At 32.6% G+C, this 22088-nt stretch overlaps 1 long non-coding RNA gene across 7 annotated transcripts in view; it reads left to right on the plus strand.

The window, feature by feature from the left end:
* The window catches only part of LOC137245248 (uncharacterized), a 563221-nt gene that overhangs the window by 34878 nt on the left and 506255 nt on the right, over window positions 1–22088 (plus strand). The window lies entirely within an intron of this gene.

Below are 22088 nucleotides of genomic sequence, written 5' to 3' on the forward strand. Positions count from 1 at the left end.
GGGGTCAATATGACAGTTTATATGAAGTATATAATATATATACCACCGATCTCTATGATTTTTTCAGACAACAATATATGCTATATACGAAAGCATTTTGTGAAATTTGAAGCTTCTAACTGTTAAAACGGGGCAGAAATTGCGCAAAGTTTCTTATCTGAACAATCGGTTGTATGAGATATATACTATGTATAGCACCGATCTCAATGATTTTTTCAGACATCAATATATGCTATACACGTAAGCAGTTGATGAAATTTGAAGCTTCTAGCTGTTAAAATGGGGTAGAAATTGCGAAAAGTTTCTTATCTGAACAATCGGTTGTATGAGATATATACTATATATACAACCGATCTCTATGATTTTTTCAGACAACAATATATGCTATATACGTAAGCAATCAGTGAAATTTGAAGCTTATAGCTGTTAAAATGGGGTAGAAATTGCGAAAAGTTTCTTATCTGAACAATCGGTTGTATGAGATATATACTATATATACAACCGATCTCTATGATTTTTTCAGAGAACAATATATGCTATATACGTAACCAATCGGTGAAATTTGAAGCTTATAGCTGTTAAAATGGGGTAGAAATTGCGAAAAGTTTCTTATCTGAACAATCGGTTGTATGAGATATATACTATATATACAACCGATCTCTATGATTTTTTCAGACAACAATATATGCTATATAAGTAAATATTCGGTGAAATTTGAAGCTTCTAGCTGTAAAAATGGGGCTAAAATTTGCGAAAATATATATATGTATACTATATATATATACTATATATACCACCATATATATACTATATATACCACCGATCTTTATGATTTTTTCAGACAACAATATATGCTATATACGTAAGCATTCGCTGAAATTTGAAGCCTCTAGCTCTTAAAATAGGGCAGTAATTACGAAAAGTTCCTTATCTGAACAATCGGTTGTGGGGGATATATACTATATATACGACCGATCTCATAAATTTTTTCAGGCAACAATATGTGCAATATACGAAAGTATATGGTGAAGTTTGAAGCTTCAATCTGTTAAACTGGGTAAGATATTACAAAAATCCTCTTTTTCTGAAAAATCGGTTGTATGGAGGATATATGCTATAGTGGTCCGATCCGGTCGGTTCCGACAAATGTCTAATCGGACACCCAAATACACCTGCTCACCAAATTTTATCAAGATATCTCAAAAATTGAGGGACTAGTTTGCATACAAACAGACAGACGGACAGACGGACAGACGGACAGACGGACATGGCTAAATCAACTCAGCTCTTCAACCTGATTATTTCGGTATACTTAATGGTGGGTCTATCTATTTTCCTTTAAGGACTTACAATTTTCGGTTTCGTGACGAAATTAATATACCATTTCATTTTCATGAAAGGTATAAAAACAGGTAGGTACTTCGTGTGAGGATGCAAAGTTTCAGGTTTTTTGTGGTCTGCGTGTAAAAACTATGACTACGAATCACGTATTTCAAAAATATATGACGAAAACGTAACTATTTGATGAAATTTGATGAATTTTGAAGATTCTAGAAGTAAAAAAGGGGTCAAAATGACAGTTTTTATGAAGTATATAATATATATACGACCGATCTCTATGATTTTTTCAGACAACAATATAAGCATTTTGTGAAATTTGAAGCTTCTAACTGTTAAAACGTGGCAGAAATTGCGCAAAGTTTCTTATCTGAACAATCGGTTGTATGGGATATATACTATATATACCACCGGTATCTATGATTTTGTCAGACAACAATATATGCTATACACGTAAGCATTTGGTGAAATTTGAACATATGTAAACGATTTTTAAGATAAATATAAAATAAAAAATAGGTAGGTAATCTGTGTGAGGATGCAAAGCTTCACGTTTTTTGTGGTCTGCATGTAAAAACTATGGCTACGAATCACGTATTTCAAAAATATATGACGTAAACGTAACTATTTGATGAAATTTGATGAATCTTGAAGCTTCTAGCCGTAAAAAAGGGGTCAATATGACAGTTTATATGAAGTATATAATATATATACCACCGATCTCTATGATTTTTTCAGACAACAATATATGCTATATACGAAAGCATTTTGTGAAATTTGAAGCTTCTAACTGTTAAAACGGGGCAGAAATTGCGCAAAGTTTCTTATCTGAACAATCGGTTGTATGAGATATATACTATGTATAGCACCGATCTCAATGATTTTTTCAGACATCAATATATGCTATACACGTAAGCAGTTGATGAAATTTGAAGCTTCTAGCTGTTAAAATGGGGTAGAAATTGCGAAAAGTTTCTTATCTGAACAATCGGTTGTATGAGATATATACTATATATACAACCGATCTCTATGATTTTTTCAGACAACAATATATGCTATATACGTAAGCAATCAGTGAAATTTGAAGCTTATAGCTGTTAAAATGGGGTAGAAATTGCGAAAAGTTTCTTATCTGAACAATCGGTTGTATGAGATATATACTATATATACAACCGATCTCTATGATTTTTTCAGAGAACAATATATGCTATATACGTAACCAATCGGTGAAATTTGAAGCTTATAGCTGTTAAAATGGGGTAGAAATTGCGAAAAGTTTCTTATCTGAACAATCGGTTGTATGAGATATATACTATATATACAACCGATCTCTATGATTTTTTCAGACAACAATATATGCTATATAAGTAAATATTCGGTGAAATTTGAAGCTTCTAGCTGTAAAAATGGGGCTAAAATTTGCGAAAATATATATATGTATACTATATATATATACTATATATACCACCATATATATACTATATATACCACCGATCTTTATGATTTTTTCAGACAACAATATATGCTATATACGTAAGCATTCGCTGAAATTTGAAGCCTCTAGCTCTTAAAATAGGGCAGTAATTACGAAAAGTTCCTTATCTGAACAATCGGTTGTGGGGGATATATACTATATATACGACCGATGTCATAAATTTTTTCAGGCAACAATATGTGCAATATACGAAAGTATATGGTGAAGTTTGAAGCTTCAATCTGTTAAATTGGGTAAGATATTACAAAAATCCTCTTTTTCTGAAAAATCGGTTGTATGGAGGATATATGCTATAGTGGTCCGATCCGGTCGGTTCCGACAAATGTCTAATCGGACACCCAAATACACCTGCTCACCAAATTTTATCAAGATATCTCAAAAATTGAGGGACTAGTTTGCATACAAACAGACAGACGGACAGACGGACAGACGGACAGACGGACAGACGGACAGACGGACATGGCTAAATCAATTCAGCTCTTCAACCTGATTATTTCGGTATACTTAATGGTGGGTCTATCTATTTTCCTTTAAGGACTTACAATTTTCGGTTTCGTGACGAAATTAATATACCATTTCATTTTCATGAAAGGTATAAAAAGGGGTCAAAATGACAGTTTTTATGAAGTATATAATATATATACGACCGATCTCTATGATTTTTTCAGACAACAATATAAGCATTTTGTGAAATTTGAAGCTTCTAACTGTTAAAACGTGGCAGAAATTGCGCAAAGTTTCTTATCTGAACAATCGGTTGTATGGGATATATACTATATATACCACCGGTATCTATGATTTTGTCAGACAACAATATATGCTATACACGTAAGCATTTGGTGAAATTTGAACATATGTAAACGATTTTTAAGATAAATATAAAATAAAAAATAGGTAGGTAATCTGTGTGAGGATGCAAAGCTTCACGTTTTTTGTGGTCTGCATGTAAAAACTATGGCTACGAATCACGTATTTCAAAAATATATGACGTAAACGTAACTATTTGATGAAATTTGATGAATCTTGAAGCTTCTAGCCGTAAAAAAGGGGTCAATATGACAGTTTATATGAAGTATATAATATATATACCACCGATCTCTATGATTTTTTCAGACAACAATATATGCTATATACGAAAGCATTTTGTGAAATTTGAAGCTTCTAACTGTTAAAACGGGGCAGAAATTGCGCAAAGTTTCTTATCTGAACAATCGGTTGTATGAGATATATACTATGTATAGCACCGATCTCAATGATTTTTTCAGACATCAATATATGCTATACACGTAAGCAGTTGATGAAATTTGAAGCTTCTAGCTGTTAAAATGGGGTAGAAATTGCGAAAAGTTTCTTATCTGAACAATCGGTTGTATGAGATATATACTATATATACAACCGATCTCTATGATTTTTTCAGACAACAATATATGCTATATACGTAAGCAATCAGTGAAATTTGAAGCTTATAGCTGTTAAAATGGGGTAGAAATTGCGAAAAGTTTCTTATCTGAACAATCGGTTGTATGAGATATATACTATATATACAACCGATCTCTATGATTTTTTCAGAGAACAATATATGCTATATACGTAACCAATCGGTGAAATTTGAAGCTTATAGCTGTTAAAATGGGGTAGAAATTGCGAAAAGTTTCTTATCTGAACAATCGGTTGTATGAGATATATACTATATATACAACCGATCTCTATGATTTTTTCAGACAACAATATATGCTATATAAGTAAATATTCGGTGAAATTTGAAGCTTCTAGCTGTAAAAATGGGGCTAAAATTTGCGAAAATATATATATGTATACTATATATATATACTATATATACCACCATATATATACTATATATACCACCGATCTTTATGATTTTTTCAGACAACAATATATGCTATATACGTAAGCATTCGCTGAAATTTGAAGCCTCTAGCTCTTAAAATAGGGCAGTAATTACGAAAAGTTCCTTATCTGAACAATCGGTTGTGGGAGATATATACTATATATACGACCGATCTCATAAATTTTTTCAGGCAACAATATGTGCAATATACGAAAGTATACGGTGAAGTTTGAAGCTTCAATCTGTTAAATTGGGTAAGATATTACAAAAATCCTCTTTTTCTGAAAAATCGGTTGTATGGAGGATATATGCTATAGTGGTCCGATCCGGTCGGTTCCGACAAATGTCTAATCGGACACCCAAATACACCTGCTCACCAAATTTTATCAAGATATCTCAAAAATTGAGGGACTAGTTTGCATACAAACAGACAGACGGACAGACGGACAGACGGACAGACGGACATGGCTAAATCAACTCAGCTCTTCAACCTGATTATTTCGGTATACTTAATGGTGGGTCTATCTATTTTCCTTTAAGGACTTACAATTTTCGGTTTCGTGACGAAATTAATATACCATTTCATTTTCATGAAAGGTATAAAAATAGGTAGGTAATCTGTGTGAGGATGCAAAGCTTCACGTTTTTTGTGGTCTGCATGTAAAAACTATGGCTACGAATCACGTATTTCAAAAATATATGACGTAAACGTAACTATTTGATGAAATTTGATGAATCTTGAAGCTTCTAGCCGTAAAAAAGGGGTCAATATGACAGTTTATATGAAGTATATAATATATATACCACCGATCTCTATGATTTTTTCAGACAACAATATATGCTATATACGAAAGCATTTTGTGAAATTTGAAGCTTCTAACTGTTAAAACGGGGCAGAAATTGCGCAAAGTTTCTTATCTGAACAATCGGTTGTATGAGATATATACTATGTATAGCACCGATCTCAATGATTTTTTCAGACATCAATATATGCTATACACGTAAGCAGTTGATGAAATTTGAAGCTTCTAGCTGTTAAAATGGGGTAGAAATTGCGAAAAGTTTCTTATCTGAACAATCGGTTGTATGAGATATATACTATATATACAACCGATCTCTATGATTTTTTCAGACAACAATATATGCTATATACGTAAGCAATCAGTGAAATTTGAAGCTTATAGCTGTTAAAATGGGGTAGAAATTGCGAAAAGTTTCTTATCTGAACAATCGGTTGTATGAGATATATACTATATATACAACCGATCTCTATGATTTTTTCAGAGAACAATATATGCTATATACGTAACCAATCGGTGAAATTTGAAGCTTATAGCTGTTAAAATGGGGTAGAAATTGCGAAAAGTTTCTTATCTGAACAATCGGTTGTATGAGATATATACTATATATACCACCGATCTTTATGATTTTTTCAGACAACAATATATGCTATATACGTAAGCATTCGCTGAAATTTGAAGCCTCTAGCTCTTAAAATAGGGCAGTAATTACGAAAAGTTCCTTATCTGAACAATCGGTTGTGGGAGATATATACTATATATACGACCGATCTCATAAATTTTTTCAGGCAACAATATGTGCAATATACGAAAGTATATGGTGAAGTTTGAAGCTTCAATCTGTTAAATTGGGTAAGATATTACAAAAATCCTCTTTTTCTGAAAAATCGGTTGTATGGAGGATATATGCTATAGTGGTCCGATCCGGTCGGTTCCGACAAATGTCTAATCGGACACCCAAATACACCTGCTCACCAAATTTTATCAAGATATCTCAAAAATTGAGGGACTAGTTTGCATACAAACAGACAGACGGACAGACGGACAGACGGACAGACGGACAGACGGACATGGCTAAATCAACTCAGCTCTTCAACCTGATTATTTCGGTATACTTAATGGTGGGTCTATCTATTTTCCTTTAAGGACTTACAATTTTCGGTTTCGTGACGAAATTAATATACCATTTCATTTTCATGAAAGGTATAAAAATAGGTAGGTAATCTGTGTGAGGATGCAAAGCTTTACGTTTTTTGTGGTCTGCATGTAAAAACTATGGCTACGAATCACGTATTTCAAAAATATATGACGTAAACGTAACTATTTGATGAAATTTGATGAATCTTGAAGCTTCTAGCCGTAAAAAAGGGGTCAATATGACAGTTTATATGAAGTATATAATATATATACCACCGATCTCTATGATTTTTTCAGACAACAATATATGCTATATACGAAAGCATTTTGTGAAATTTGAAGCTTCTAACTGTTAAAACGCGGCAGAAATTGCGCAAAGTTTCTTATCTGAACAATCGGTTGTATGAGATATATACTATGTATAGCACCGATCTCAATGATTTTTTCAGACATCAATATATGCTATACACGTAAGCAGTTGATGAAATTTGAAGCTTCTAGCTGTTAAAATGGGGTAGAAATTGCGAAAAGTTTCTTATCTGAACAATCGGTTGTATGAGATATATACTATATATACAACCGATCTCTATGATTTTTTCAGACAACAATATATGCTATATACGTAAGCAATCAGTGAAATTTGAAGCTTATAGCTGTTAAAATGGGGTAGAAATTGCGAAAAGTTTCTTATCTGAACAATCGGTTGTATGAGATATATACTATATATACAACCGATCTCTATGATTTTTTCAGAGAACAATATATGCTATATACGTAACCAATCGGTGAAATTTGAAGCTTATAGCTGTTAAAATGGGGTAGAAATTGCGAAAAGTTTCTTATCTGAACAATCGGTTGTATGAGATATATACTATATATACAACCGATCTCTATGATTTTTTCAGACAACAATATATGCTATATAAGTAAATATTCGGTGAAATTTGAAGCTTCTAGCTGTAAAAATGGGGCTAAAATTTGCGAAAATATATATATGTATACTATATATATATACTATATATACCACCATATATATACTATATATACCACCGATCTTTATGATTTTTTCAGACAACAATATATGCTATATACGTAAGCATTCGCTGAAATTTGAAGCCTCTAGCTCTTAAAATAGGGCAGTAATTACGAAAAGTTCCTTATCTGAACAATCGGTTGTGGGGGATATATACTATATATACGACCGATCTCATAAATTTTTTCAGGCAACAATATGTGCAATATACGAAAGTATATGGTGAAGTTTGAAGCTTCAATCTGTTAAACTGGGTAAGATATTACAAAAATCCTCTTTTTCTGAAAAATCGGTTGTATGGAGGATATATGCTATAGTGGTCCGATCCGGTCGGTTCCGACAAATGTCTAATCGGACACCCAAATACACCTGCTCACCAAATTTTATCAAGATATCTCAAAAATTGAGGGACTAGTTTGCATACAAACAGACAGACGGACAGACGGACAGACGGACAGACGGACAGACGGACATGGCTAAATCAACTCAGCTCTTCAACCTGATTATTTCGGTATACTTAATGGTGGGTCTATCTATTTTCCTTTAAGGACTTACAATTTTCGGTTTCGTGACGAAATTAATATACCATTTCATTTTCATGAAAGGTATAAAAACAGGTAGGTACTTCGTGTGAGGATGCAAAGTTTCAGGTTTTTTGTGGTCTGCGTGTAAAAACTATGACTACGAATCACGTATTTCAAAAATATATGACGAAAACGTAACTATTTGATGAAATTTGATGAATTTTGAAGATTCTAGAAGTAAAAAAGGGGTCAAAATGACAGTTTTTATGAAGTATATAATATATATACGACCGATCTCTATGATTTTTTCAGACAACAATATAAGCATTTTGTGAAATTTGAAGCTTCTAACTGTTAAAACGTGGCAGAAATTGCGCAAAGTTTCTTATCTGAACAATCGGTTGTATGGGATATATACTATATATACCACCGGTATCTATGATTTTGTCAGACAACAATATATGCTATACACGTAAGCATTTGGTGAAATTTGAACATATGTAAACGATTTTTAAGATAAATATAAAATAAAAAATAGGTAGGTAATCTGTGTGAGGATGCAAAGCTTCACGTTTTTTGTGGTCTGCATGTAAAAACTATGGCTACGAATCACGTATTTCAAAAATATATGACGTAAACGTAACTATTTGATGAAATTTGATGAATCTTGAAGCTTCTAGCCGTAAAAAAGGGGTCAATATGACAGTTTATATGAAGTATATAATATATATACCACCGATCTCTATGATTTTTTCAGACAACAATATATGCTATATACGAAAGCATTTTGTGAAATTTGAAGCTTCTAACTGTTAAAACGGGGCAGAAATTGCGCAAAGTTTCTTATCTGAACAATCGGTTGTATGAGATATATACTATGTATAGCACCGATCTCAATGATTTTTTCAGACATCAATATATGCTATACACGTAAGCAGTTGATGAAATTTGAAGCTTCTAGCTGTTAAAATGGGGTAGAAATTGCGAAAAGTTTCTTATCTGAACAATCGGTTGTATGAGATATATACTATATATACAACCGATCTCTATGATTTTTTCAGACAACAATATATGCTACATACGTAAGCAATCAGTGAAATTTGAAGCTTATAGCTGTTAAAATGGGGTAGAAATTGCGAAAAGTTTCTTATCTGAACAATCGGTTGTATGAGATATATACTATATATACAACCGATCTCTATGATTTTTTCAGAGAACAATATATGCTATATACGTAACCAATCGGTGAAATTTGAAGCTTATAGCTGTTAAAATGGGGTAGAAATTGCGAAAAGTTTCTTATCTGAACAATCGGTTGTATGAGATATATACTATATATACAACCGATCTCTATGATTTTTTCAGACAACAATATATGCTATATAAGTAAATATTCGGTGAAATTTGAAGCTTCTAGCTGTAAAAATGGGGCTAAAATTTGCGAAAATATATATATGTATACTATATATATATACTATATATACCACCATATATATACTATATATACCACCGATCTTTATGATTTTTTCAGACAACAATATATGCTATATACGTAAGCATTCGCTGAAATTTGAAGCCTCTAGCTCTTAAAATAGGGCAGTAATTACGAAAAGTTCCTTATCTGAACAATCGGTTGTGGGGGATATATACTATATATACGACCGATCTCATAAATTTTTTCAGGCAACAATATGTGCAATATACGAAAGTATATGGTGAAGTTTGAAGCTTCCATCTGTTAAATTGGGTAAGATATTACAAAAATCCTCTTTTTCTGAAAAATCGGTTGTATGGAGGATATATGCTATAGTGGTCCGATCCGGTCGGTTCCGACAAATGTCTAATCGGACACCCAAATACACCTGCTCACCTAATTTTATCAAGATATCTCAAAAATTGAGGGACTAGTTTGCATACAAACAGACAGACGGACAGACGGACAGACGGACAGACGGACAGACGGACAGACGGACATGGCTAAATCAATTCAGCTCTTCAACCTGATTATTTCGGTATACTTAATGGTGGGTCTATCTATTTTCCTTTAAGGACTTACAATTTTCGGTTTCGTGACGAAATTAATATACCATTTCATTTTCATGAAAGGTATAAAAATAGGTAGGTAATCTGTGTGAGGATGCAAAGCTTCACGTTTTTTGTGGTCTGCATGTAAAAACTATGGCTACGAATCACGTATTTCAAAAATATATGACGTAAACGTAACTATTTGATGAAATTTGATGAATCTTGAAGCTTCTAGCCGTAAAAAAGGGGTCAATATGACAGTTTATATGAAGTATATAATATATATACCACCGATCTCTATGATTTTTTCAGACAACAATATATGCTATATACGAAAGCATTTTGTGAAATTTGAAGCTTCTAACTGTTAAAACGGGGCAGAAATTGCGCAAAGTTTCTTATCTGAACAATCGGTTGTATGAGATATATACTATGTATAGCACCGATCTCAATGATTTTTTCAGACATCAATATATGCTATACACGTAAGCAGTTGATGAAATTTGAAGCTTCTAGCTGTTAAAATGGGGTAGAAATTGCGAAAAGTTTCTTATCTGAACAATCGGTTGTATGAGATATATACTATATATACAACCGATCTCTATGATTTTTTCAGACAACAATATATGCTATATACGTAAGCAATCAGTGAAATTTGAAGCTTATAGCTGTTAAAATTGGGTAGAAATTGCGAAAAGTTTCTTATCTGAACAATCGGTTGTATGAGATATATACTATATATACAACCGATCTCTATGATTTTTTCAGAGAACAATATATGCTATATACGTAACCAATCGGTGAAATTTGAAGCTTATAGCTGTTAAAATGGGGTAGAAATTGCGAAAAGTTTCTTATCTGAACAATCGGTTGTATGAGATATATACTATATATACAACCGATCTCTATGATTTTTTCAGACAACAATATATGCTATATAAGTAAATATTCGGTGAAATTTGAAGCTTCTAGCTGTAAAAATGGGGCTAAAATTTGCGAAAATATATATATGTATACTATATATATATACTATATATACCACCATATATATACTATATATACCACCGATCTTTATGATTTTTTCAGACAACAATATATGCTATATACGTAAGCATTCGCTGAAATTTGAAGCCTCTAGCTCTTAAAATAGGGCAGTAATTACGAAAAGTTCCTTATCTGAACAATCGGTTGTGGGGGATATATACTATATATACGACCGATCTCATACATTTTTTCAGGCAACAATATGTGCAATATACGAAAGTATATGGTGAAGTTTGAAGCTTCAATCTGTTAAATTGGGTAAGATATTACAAAAATCCTCTTTTTCTGAAAAATCGGTTGTATGGAGGATATATGCTATAGTGGTCCGATCCGGTCGGTTCCGACAAATGTCTAATCGGACACCCAAATACACCTGCTCACCAAATTTTATCAAGATATCTCAAAAATTGAGGGACTAGTTTGCATACAAACAGACAGACGGACAGACGGACAGACGGACAGACGGACATGGCTAAATCAACTCAGCTCTTCAACCTGATTATTTCGGTATACTTAATGGTGGGTCTATCTATTTTCCTTTAAGGACTTACAATTTTCGGTTTCGTGACGAAATTAATATACCATTTCATTTTCATGAAAGGTATAAAAACAGGTAGGTACTTCGTGTGAGGATGCAAAGTTTCAGGTTTTTTGTGGTCTGCGTGTAAAAACTATGACTACGAATCACGTATTTCAAAAATATATGACGAAAACGTAACTATTTGATGAAATTTGATGAATTTTGAAGATTCTAGAAGTAAAAAAGGGGTCAAAATGACAGTTTTTATGAAGTATATAATATATATACGACCGATCTCTATGATTTTTTCAGACAACAATATAAGCATTTTGTGAAATTTGAAGCTTCTAACTGTTAAAACGTGGCAGAAATTGCGCAAAGTTTCTTATCTGAACAATCGGTTGTATGGGATATATACTATATATACCACCGGTATCTATGATTTTGTCAGACAACAATATATGCTATACACGTAAGCATTTGGTGAAATTTGAACATATGTAAACGATTTTTAAGATAAATATAAAATAAAAAATAGGTAGGTAATCTGTGTGAGGATGCAAAGCTTCACGTTTTTTGTGGTCTGCATGTAAAAACTATGGCTACGAATCACGTATTTCAAAAATATATGACGTAAACGTAACTATTTGATGAAATTTGATGAATCTTGAAGCTTCTAGCCGTAAAAAAGGGGTCAATATGACAGTTTATATGAAGTATATAATATATATACCACCGATCTCTATGATTTTTTCAGACAACAATATATGCTATATACGAAAGCATTTTGTGAAATTTGAAGCTTCTAACTGTTAAAACGGGGCAGAAATTGCGCAAAGTTTCTTATCTGAACAATCGGTTGTATGAGATATATACTATGTATAGCACCGATCTCAATGATTTTTTCAGACATCAATATATGCTATACACGTAAGCAGTTGATGAAATTTGAAGCTTCTAGCTGTTAAAATGGGGTAGAAATTGCGAAAAGTTTCTTATCTGAACAATCGGTTGTATGAGATATATACTATATATACAACCGATCTCTATGATTTTTTCAGACAACAATATATGCTATATACGTAAGCAATCAGTGAAATTTGAAGCTTATAGCTGTTAAAATGGGGTAGAAATTGCGAAAAGTTTCTTATCTGAACAATCGGTTGTATGAGATATATACTATATATACAACCGATCTCTATGATTTTTTCAGAGAACAATATATGCTATATACGTAACCAATCGGTGAAATTTGAAGCTTATAGCTGTTAAAATGGGGTAGAAATTGCGGAAAGTTTCTTATCTGAACAATCGGTTGTATGAGATATATACTATATATACAACCGATCTCTATGATTTTTTCAGACAACAATATATGCTATATAAGTAAATATTCGGTGAAATTTGAAGCTTCTAGCTGTAAAAATGTGGCTAAAATTTGCGAAAATATATATATGTATACTATATATATATACTATATATACCACCATATATATACTATATATACCACCGATCTTTATGATTTTTTCAGACAACAATATATGCTATATACGTAAGCATTCGCTGAAATTTGAAGCCTCTAGCTCTTAAAATAGGGCAGTAATTACGAAAAGTTCCTTATCTGAACAATCGGTTGTGGGGGATATATACTATATATACGACCGATCTCATAAATTTTTTCAGGCAACAATATGTGCAATATACGAAAGTATATGGTGAAGTTTGAAGCTTCAATCTGTTAAATTGGGTAAGATATTACAAAAATCCTCTTTTTCTGAAAAATCGGTTGTATGGAGGATATATGCTATAGTGGTCCGATCCGGTCGGTTCCGACAAATGTCTAATCGGACACCCAAATACACCTGCTCACCAAATTTTATCAAGATATCTCAAAAATTGAGGGACTAGTTTGCATACAAACAGACAGACGGACAGACGGACAGACGGACATGGCTAAATCAACTCAGCTCTTCAACCTGATTATTTCGGTATACTTAATGGTGGGTCTATCTATTTTCCTTTAAGGACTTACAATTTTCGGTTTCGTGACGAAATTAATATACCATTTCATTTTCATGAAAGGTATAAAAATAGGTAGGTAATCTGTGTGAGGATGCAAAGCTTCACGTTTTTTGTGGTCTGCATGTAAAAACTATGGCTACGAATCACGTATTTCAAAAATATATGACGTAAACGTAACTATTTGATGAAATTTGATGAATCTTGAAGCTTCTAGCCGTAAAAAAGGGGTCAATATGACAGTTTATATGAAGTATATAATATATATACCACCGATCTCTATGATTTTTTCAGACAACAATATATGCTATATACGAAAGCATTTTGTGAAATTTGAAGCTTCTAACTGTTAAAACGGGGCAGAAATTGCGCAAAGTTTCTTATCTGAACAATCGGTTGTATGAGATATATACTATGTATAGCACCGATCTCAATGATTTTTTCAGACATCAATATATGCTATACACGTAAGCAGTTGATGAAATTTGAAGCTTCTAGCTGTTAAAATGGGGTAGAAATTGCGAAAAGTTTCTTATCTGAACAATCGGTTGTATGAGATATATACTATATATACAACCGATCTCTATGATTTTTTCAGACAACAATATATGCTATATACGTAAGCAATCAGTGAAATTTGAAGCTTATAGCTGTTAAAATGGGGTAGAAATTGCGAAAAGTTTCTTATCTGAACAATCGGTTGTATGAGATATATACTATATATACAACCGATCTCTATGATTTTTTCAGAGAACAATATATGCTATATACGTAACCAATCGGTGAAATTTGAAGCTTATAGCTGTTAAAATGGGGTAGAAATTGCGAAAAGTTTCTTATCTGAACAATCGGTTGTATGAGATATATACTATATATACAACCGATCTCTATGATTTTTTCAGACAACAATATATGCTATATAAGTAAATATTCGGTGAAATTTGAAGCTTCTAGCTGTAAAAATGGGGCTAAAATTTGCGAAAATATATATATGTATACTATATATATATACTATATATACCACCATATATATACTATATATACCACCGATCTTTATGATTTTTTCAGACAACAATATATGCTATATACGTAAGCATTCGCTGAAATTTGAAGCCTCTAGCTCTTAAAATAGGGCAGTAATTACGAAAAGTTCCTTATCTGAACAATCGGTTGTGGGGGATATATACTATATATACGACCGATCTCATAAATTTTTTCAGGCAACAATATGTGCAATATACGAAAGTATATGGTGAAGTTTGAAGCTTCAATCTGTTAAATTGTGTAAGATATTACAAAAATCCTCTTTTTCTGAAAAATCGGTTGTATGGAGGATATATGCTATAGTGGTCCGATCCGGTCGGTTCCGACAAATGTCTAATCGGACACCCAAATACACCTGCTCACCAAATTTTATCAAGATATCTCAAAAATTGAGGGACTAGTTTGCATACAAACAGACAGACGGACAGACGGACAGACGGACAGACGGACATGGCTAAATCAACTCAGCTCTTCAACCTGATTATTTCGGTATACTTAATGGTGGGTCTATCTATTTTCCTTTAAGGACTTACAATTTTCGGTTTCGTGACGAAATTAATATACCATTTCATTTTCATGAAAGGTATAAAAATAGGTAGGTAATCTGTGTGAGGATGCAAAGCTTCACGTTTTTTGTGGTCTGCATGTAAAAACTATGGCTACGAATCACGTATTTCAAAAATATATGACGTAAACGTAACTATTTGATGAAATTTGATGAATCTTGAAGCTTCTAGCCGTAAAAAAGGGGTCAATATGACAGTTTATATGAAGTATATAATATATATACCACCGATCTCTATGATTTTTTCAGACAACAATATATGCTATATACGAAAGCATTTTGTGAAATTTGAAGCTTCTAACTGTTAAAACGGGGCAGAAATTGCGCAAAGTTTCTTATCTGAACAATCGGTTGTATGAGATATATACTATGTATAGCACCGATCTCAATGATTTTTTCAGACATCAATATATGCTATACACGTAAGCAGTTGATGAAATTTGAAGCTTCTAGCTGTTAAAATGGGGTAGAAATTGCGAAAAGTTTCTTATCTGAACAATCGGTTGTATGAGATATATACTATATATACAACCGATCTCTATGATTTTTTCAGACAACAATATATGCTATATACGTAAGCAATCAGTGAAATTTGAAGCTTATAGCTGTTAAAATGGGGTAGAAATTGCGAAAAGTTTCTTATCTGAACAATCGGTTGTATGAGATATATACTATATATACAACCGATCTCTATGATTTTTTCAGAGAACAATATATGCTATATACGTAACCAATCGGTGAAATTTGAAGCTTATAGCTGTTAAAATGGGGTAGAAATTGCGAAAAGTTTCTTATCTGAACAATCGGTTGTATGAGATATATACTATATATACAACCGATCTCTATGATTTTTTCAGACAACAATATATGCTATATAAGTAAATATTCGGTGAAATTTGAAGCTTCTAGCTGTAAAAATGGGGCTAAAATTTGCGAAAATATATATATGTATACTATATATATATACTATATATACCACCATATATATACTATATATACCACCGATCTTTATGATTTTTTCAGACAACAATATATGCTATATACGTAAGCATTCGCTGAAATTTGAAGCCTCTAGCTCTTAAAATAGGGCAGTAATTACGAAAAGTTCCTTATCTGAACAATCGGTTGTGGGGGATATATACTATATATACGACCGATCTCATAAATTTTTTCAGGCAACAATATGTGCAATATACGAAAGTATATGGTGAAGTTTGAAGCTTCAATCTGTTAAATTGGGTAAGATATTACAAAAATCCTCTTTTTCTGAAAAATCGGTTGTATGGAGGATATATGCTATAGTGGTCCGATCCGGTCGGTTCCGACAAATGTCTAATCGGACACCCAAATACACCTGCTCACCAAATTTTATCAAGATATCTCAAAAATTGAGGGACTAGTTTGCATACAAACAGACAGACGGACAGACGGACAGACGGACATGGCTAAATCAACTCAGCTCTTCAACCTGATTATTTCGGTATACTTAATGGTGGGTCTATCTATTTTCCTTTAAGGACTTACAATTTTCGGTTTCGTGACGAAATTAATATACCATTTCATTTTCATGAAAGGTATAAAAATAGGTAGGTAATCTGTGTGAGGATGCAAAGCTTCACGTTTTTTGTGGTCTGCATGTAAAAACTATGGCTACGAATCACGTATTTCAAAAATATATGACGTAAACGTAACTATTTGATGAAATTTGATGAATCTTGAAGCTTCTAGCCGTAAAAAAGGGGTCAATATGACAGTTTATATGAAGTATATAATATATATACCACCGATCTCTATGATTTTTTCAGACAACAATATATGCTATATACGAAAGCATTTTGTGAAATTTGAAGCTTCTAACTGTTAAAACGGGGCAGAAATTGCGCAAAGTTTCTTATCTGAACAATCGGTTGTATGAGATATATACTATGTATAGCACCGATCTCAATGATTTTTTCAGACATCAATATATGCTATACACGTAAGCAGTTGATGAAATTTGAAGCTTCTAGCTGTTAAAATGGGGTAGAAATTGCGAAAAGTTTCTTATCTGAACAATCGGTTGTATGAGATATATACTATATATACAACCGATCTCTATGATTTTTTCAGACAACAATATATGCTATATACGTAAGCAATCAGTGAAATTTGAAGCTTATAGCTGTTAAAATGGGGTAGAAATTGCGAAAAGTTTCTTATCTGAACAATCGGTTGTATGAGATATATACTATATATACAACCGATCTCTATGATTTTTTCAGAGAACAATATATGCTATATACGTAACCAATCGGTGAAATTTGAAGCTTATAGCTGTTAAAATGGGGTAGAAATTGCGAAAAGTTTCTTATCTGAACAATCGGTTGTATGAGATATATACTATATATACAACCGATCTCTTTGATTTTTTCAGACAACAATATATGCTATATAAGTAAATATTCGGTGAAATTTGAAGCTTCTAGCTGTAAAAATGGGGCTAAAATTTGCGAAAATATATATATGTATACTATATATATATACTATATATACCACCATATATATACTATATATACCACCGATCTTTATGATTTTTTCAGACAACAATATATGCTATATACGTAAGCATTCGCTGAAATTTGAAGCCTCTAGCTCTTAAAATAGGGCAGTAATTACGAAAAGTTCCTTATCTGAACAATCGGTTGTGGGGGATATATACTATATATACGACCGATCTCATACATTTTTTCAGGCAACAATATGTGCAATATACGAAAGTATATGGTGAAGTTTGAAGCTTCAATCTGTTAAATTGGGTAAGATATTACAAAAATCCTCTTTTTCTGAAAAATCGGTTGTATGGAGGATATATGCTATAGTGGTCCGATCCGGTCGGTTCCGACAAATGTCTAATCGGACACCCAAATACACCTGCTCACCAAATTTTATCAAGATATCTCAAAAATTGAGGGACTAGTTTGCATACAAACAGACAGACGGACAGACGGACAGACGGACAGACGGACAGACGGACATGGCTAAATCAACTCAGCTCTTCAACCTGATTATTTCGGTATACTTAATGGTGGGTCTATCTATTTTCCTTTAAGGACTTACAATTTTCGGTTTCGTGACGAAATTAATATACCATTTCATTTTCATGAAAGGTATAAAAACAGGTAGGTACTTCGTGTGAGGATGCAAAGTTTCAGGTTTTTTGTGGTCTGCGTGTAAAAACTATGACTACGAATCACGTATTTCAAAAATATATGACGAAAACGTAACTATTTGATGAAATTTGATGAATTTTGAAGATTCTAGAAGTAAAAAAGGGGTCAAAATGACAGTTTTTATGAAGTATATAATATATATACGACCGATCTCTATGATTTTTTCAGACAACAATATAAGCATTTTGTGAAATTTGAAGCTTCTAACTGTTAAAACGTGGCAGAAATTGCGCAAAGTTTCTTATCTGAACAATCGGTTGTATGGGATATATACTATATATACCACCGGTATCTATGATTTTGTCAGACAACAATATATGCTATACACGTAAGCATTTGGTGAAATTTGAACATATGTAAACGATTTTTAAGATAAATATAAAATAAAAAATAGGTAGGTAATCTGTGTGAGGATGCAAAGCTTCACGTTTTTTGTGGTCTGCATGTAAAAACTATGGCTACGAATCACGTATTTCAAAAATATATGACGTAAACGTAACTATTTGATGAAATTTGATGAATCTTGAAGCTTCTAGCCGTAAAAAAGGGGTCAATATGACAGTTTATATGAAGTATATAATATATATACCACCGATCTCTATGATTTTTTCAGACAACAATATATGCTATATACGAAAGCATTTTGTGAAATTTGAAGCTTCTAACTGTTAAAACGGGGCAGAAATTGCGCAAAGTTTCTTATCTGAACAATCGGTTGTATGAGATATATACTATGTATAGCACCGATCTCAATGATTTTTTCAGACATCAATATATGCTATACACGTAAGCAGTTGATGAAATTTGAAGCTTCTAGCTGTTAAAATGGGGTAGAAATTGCGAAAAGTTTCTTATCTGAACAATCGGTTGTATGAGATATATACTATATATACAACCGATCTCTATGATTTTTTCAGACAACAATATATGCTATATACGTAAGCAATCAGTGAAATTTGAAGCTTATAGCTGTTAAAATGGGGTAGAAATTGCGAAAAGTTTCTTATCTGAACAATCGGTTGTATGAGATATATACTATATATACAACCGATCTCTATGATTTTTTCAGAGAACAATATATGCTATATACGTAACCAATCGGTGAAATTTGAAGCTTATAGCTGTTAAAATGGGGTAGAAATTGCGAAAAGTTTCTTATCTGAACAATCGGTTGTATGAGATATATACTATATATACAACCGATCTCTATGATTTTTTCAGACAACAATATATGCTATATAAGTAAATATTCGGTGAAATTTGAAGCTTCTAGCTGTAAAAATGGGGCTAAAATTTGCGAAAATATATATATGTATACTATATATATATACTATATATACCACCATATATATACTATATATACCACCGATCTTTATGATTTTTTCAGACAACAATATATGCTATATACGTAAGCATTCGCTGAAATTTGAAGCCTCTAGCTCTTAAAATAGGGCAGTAATTACGAAAAGTTCCTTATCTGAACAATCGGTTGTGGGGGATATATACTATATATACGACCGATCTCATAAATTTTTTCAGGCAACAATATGTGCAATATACGAAAGTATATGGTGAAGTTTGAAGCTTCAATCTGTTAAATTGGGTAAGATATTACAAAAATCCTCTTTTTCTGAAAAATCGGTTGTATGGAGGATATATGCTATAGTGGTCCGATCCGGTCGGTTCCGACAAATGTCTAATCGGACACCCAAATACACCTGCTCACCAAATTTTATCAAGATATCTCAAAAATTGAGGGACTAGTTTGCATACAAACAGACAGACGGACAGACGGACAGACGGACAGACGGACAGACGGACAGACGGACATGGCTAAATCAACTCAGCTCTTCAACCTGATTATTTCGGTATACTTAATGGTGGGTCTATCTATTTTCCTTTAAGGACTTACAATTTTCGGTTTCGTGACGAAATTAATATACCATTTCATTTTCATGAAAGGTATAAAAATAGGTAGGTAATCTGTGTGAGGATGCAAAGCTTCACGTTTTTTGTGGTCTGCATGTAAAAACTATGGCTACGAATCACGTATTTCAAAAATATATGACGTAAACGTAACTATTTGATGAAATTTGATGAATCTTGAAGCTTCTAGCCGTAAAAAAGGGGTCAATATGACAGTTTATATGAAGTATATAATATATATACCACCGATCTCTATGATTTTTTCAGACAACAATATATGCTATATACGAAAGCATTTTGTGAAATTTGAAGCTTCTAACTGTTAAAACGGGGCAGAAATTGCGCAAAGTTTCTTATCTGAACAATCGGTTGTATGAGATATATACTATGTATAGCACCGATCTCAATGATTTTTTCAGACATCAATATATGCTATACACGTAAGCAGTTGATGAAATTTGAAGCTTCTAGCTGTTAAAATGGGGTAGAAATTGCGAAAAGTTTCTTATCTGAACAATCGGTTGTATGAGATATATACTATATATACAACCGATCTCTATGATTTTTTCAGACAACAATATATGCTATATACGTAAGCAATCAGTGAAATTTGAAGCTTATAGCTGTTAAAATGGGGTAGAAATTGCGAAAAGTTTCTTATCTGAACAATCGGTTGTATGAGATATATACTATATATACAACCGATCTCTATGATTTTTTCAGAGAACAATATATGCTATATACGTAACCAATCGGTGAAATTTGAAGCTTATAGCTGTTAAAATGGGGTAGAAATTGCGAAAAGTTTCTTATCTGAACAATCGGTTGTATGAGATATATACTATATATACAACCGATCTCTATGATTTTTTCAGACAACAATATATGCTATATAAGTAAATATTCGGTGAAATTTGAAGCTTCTAGCTGTAAAAATGGGGCTAAAATTTGCGAAAATATATATATGTATACTATATATATATACTATATATACCACCATATATATACTATATATACCACCGATCTTTATGATTTTTTCAGACAACAATATATGCTATATACGTAAGCATTCGCTGAAATTTGAAGCCTCTAGCTCTTAAAATGGGGCAGTAATTACGAAAAGTTCCTTATCTGAACAATCGGTTGTGGGGGATATATACTATATATACGACCGATCTCATAAATTTTTTCAGGCAACAATATGTGCAATATACGAAAGTATATGGTGAAGTTTGAAGCTTCAATCTGTTAAACTGGGTAAGATATTACAAAAATCCTCTTTTTCTGAAAAATCGGTTGTATGGAGGATATATGCTATAGTGGTCCGATCCGGTCGGTTCCGACAAATGTCTAATCGGACACCCAAATACACCTGCTCACCAAATTTTATCAAGATATCTCAAAAATTGAGGGACTAGTTTGCATACAAACAGACAGACGGACAGACGGACAGACGGACAGACGGACAGACGGACAGACGGACATGGCTAAATCAACTCAGCTCTTCAACCTGATTATTTCGGTATACTTAATGGTGGGTCTATCTATTTTCCTTTAAGG

Source organism: Eurosta solidaginis, chromosome 3 (assembly GCF_040869045.1).
Source record: "Eurosta solidaginis isolate ZX-2024a chromosome 3, ASM4086904v1, whole genome shotgun sequence".
In the NCBI taxonomy this organism is placed as follows: domain Eukaryota; kingdom Metazoa; phylum Arthropoda; class Insecta; order Diptera; family Tephritidae; genus Eurosta; species Eurosta solidaginis.